The sequence below is a fragment of the Schistocerca piceifrons genome, chromosome X (genome assembly GCF_021461385.2).
Source record: "Schistocerca piceifrons isolate TAMUIC-IGC-003096 chromosome X, iqSchPice1.1, whole genome shotgun sequence".
In the NCBI taxonomy this organism is placed as follows: Eukaryota; Metazoa; Arthropoda; class Insecta; order Orthoptera; family Acrididae; genus Schistocerca; species Schistocerca piceifrons.
Genome location: NC_060149.1, coordinates 798800534 through 798803803, shown reverse-complemented (window position 1 = coordinate 798803803; position 3270 = coordinate 798800534).

The following is a 3270-nucleotide window of genomic DNA, read 5'->3' as shown; positions in this document are numbered from 1 at the left end:
TGGCCAACCGAAATCACTAATGTTGTGTAGGTCGACAACGCACCATTTGTGAACTATGGAAACTTGGCACCACGCGCTCCGATTGGCCGTGGGATTGCCCTGTTGCCGTTTGTCGGTTGGCGGACAGTGCTATGGTTGTCGGTTGCTTAAACTGCTGAATCTCTCATTAGCCAATTGCTGTCTAATGTTTTCAGATGATTTTGTATTTTACCTCAATTCTTATTGATGTTAATCATTGTATCATTAGCATATTGCTGTAAATGAAATGTTATTTTATGCATCATTTTAGTTATATTTAAGAATCCCTGCTCCATATGCATAATTTGCGTCATGTGTCAATCCACTATTGTTTCGGTACATCATGCCACTTCTTCCACATGGCCTATTGTACCGTTCAAACTTGAAATATCATTATTATCTGCAGTGCCAAACATGTTTTTTAGTAGTTTACCATCCACATTCAGCCATCCTCTCTTCCTCTGTGCTAGAGAATATGGGACTGTACATCCTTCTTGCTGCAACTGCTCTCTCAGTTTGTTATACGAAAACTTAGGTTCATAATATTCACTCCGTATATCCCCTGTTGTATTGCCTTGTTTTGCTTCCTTTAGAACTTCTAACAACATATCTTGCAACCTTCCCACTTCGTTCATTAGCTCCTATATGTCGAAGGTCAGTCTCAATGCCCATCTGCGATTCATGAGGACCACATCCGGTTGCTGCACAAACAAGATCCCACTCCGCAAAGGCTACCTGACAATTCTCTCTACTCCAAAGATGAGCAAGATCGTAATACTCTACAGGGTGTTACAAAAAGGTACAGCCAAACTTTCAGGAAACATTCCTCACACACAAAGAAAGAAAATATGTTATGTGCACATGTGTCCGGAAACGCTTACTTTACATGTTAGAGCACATTTTACTACTTCTCTTCAAATCACATTAACCATGGAATGGAAACACACAGCAACAGAACGTACCAGCGTGACTTCAAACACTTTGTTACAGGAAATGTTCAAAATGTCCTCTGTTAGCGAGGATACATGCATCCACTCTCCGTCGCATGGAATCCCTGATGCGCTGATGCAGCCCTGGAGAATGGCATATTGTATCACAGCCGTCCACAATACGAGCACGAAGAGTCTCTACATTTGGCACCGGGATTGCGTAGACAAGAGCTTTCAAATGCCCTGATAAATGAAAGTCAAGAGGGTTGAGGTCAGGAGAGCGTTGAGGCCATGGAACTGGTCCGCCTCTACCAATCCATCGGTCACCGAATCTGTTGTTGAGAAGCGTATGAACACTTCGTCTGAAATGTGCAGGAGCTCCATCGTGCATGAGCCACATGTTGTGTCGTACTTGTAAAGGCACATGTTCTAGCAGCACAGGTAGAGTATCCCGTATGAAATCATGATAACATGCTCCATTGAGCGTAGGTGGACGACGAAACTAAGATGAGCTCTAACATGGAAATTAAGCGTTTCTGGACACATGTCCACATAACATCTTTTCTTTATTTGTGTGCGAGGAATGTTTCCTGAAAGTTTGGCCGTACCTTTTTGTAACACCCTGTATAAACTCCATCTAAGCGTCATCACCTAGAGGAAATGGTTTACATCTACTCCCTCTCTCCTTAGAAAAAAGTGGGAATATAACAAATGGCTCTGAGTACTATGGGACTTAACATCTGAGGTCATCAGTCCCCTAGAACTTAGAACTACTTAAACCTAACTAACCTAATGACATCACACACATCCATGCCCGAGGCAGGATTCGAACCTGCGACCGTAGCGTTTGCGCCGTTCCAGACTGAAGCGCCTAGAACCGCTTGGCCACATCGGCCGGCGGGAATATAACAGAAAAATAACTATATTCCTAAGTACATTACATGAATCGATAAAAACGAAGAAAAAATCCTACTATTAACCACGTATCTCTACATCTCTGAATACATATTCCTTGGCCTCAATCCATATTTCTTTACTCTTTCGTTTCTTAATTTCAGTACATGGGAATTCCACTTGCACTTGAGGAAAGGATCCCTTGGCTCCTTGAAAAGGTTTAATTCTACTGATATGAACTACTAAAGTTCGTCCTGGTAACTGCAACTTTACATTTACAGGCAACATTACTTCAGCCACCTGATAAGAACCCTGCAACGTCGTCAAAAGCTTTTTTGTCTTACCCTATGGAGTGTAAGTGTTTGGAAGTAATACCAGGTGATCTATCTGATACTGTGGTCAATTCCTCTTACTTAACCCCACATGCTCTTTATGTTCTAGTGGCTTTGTGTTGGCCTGTTTTACCTTTTGCCAGACTTCCATTAGAGTTTTTGCAAATACCTCAACGTGTTCACCTTCTTTTCCCAACTTTGGTTGCATCTTATCAAATGGAGATGGAGTTTTGTGTCCATATACAACCTCGTAACGTGATAACCCTGTTACTGTGCGAGGGGCGTTTGAAAAGTCTGTCCAAAGTCCGAGAGATGGCACCACCGACGCGTATCAAGGTCATGTTTAGTTAGTAGCATCGTTGGAAAGAACGCACACCAAGTTTCAGCCATATTGGCCTATTTCTTTGTGTTTGGCATTTGTGTGAATCAAAGAAGTCGAGTGATTGTCAAAAAATGGACGAAGAAGAATTTCGTGTGGTGATTAAAAATTACTTTATGAAAGGCAAAACGTCTCAGGAGACTAAAGAGAAGCTTGATAAACATTAGGTGACTCTGCACCTTCGATTAGAACAGGTTGTAAGTGGTTTCAAAATTTTCAGAGCGGTCATATGGGTACAAGTGATGCTGAACGTTCTGGATGCCCTGTGGAGGTTAAGACTCCAGAAATCATTGATAAAATCCACGATATGGTGATGGATGACAGAAGAGTTAAGCTGCTTGAGATTGCTTGCGCTGTGGGCATCTCAAATGAATGGGTACATAATATTTTGCATAAACATTTGGACATGAGAAAGTTATCCGCAAGATGGGTTCCTTGATTGCTCACACTTGACCAAAAACGGAATTGTGTGAAGTGTTGCAAGGATCGTTTGCAGCTGTTCAGGAAGAATCCGCAGGACTTTAAGCGTCGTTTCGTCACTGTGGATGAAACATGGATACATTACTATACTCCTGAGATCAAACAACAATCTAAACAATGGGTTACCAAGGGAGAATCTGCAACAAAAAAAGGCGAAAACCAATCCTTCGGCCACAAAGGTTATGGCGACTACCTTTTGGGATTCGCAAGGGATAATCCTCATCCACTATCTGGAAAC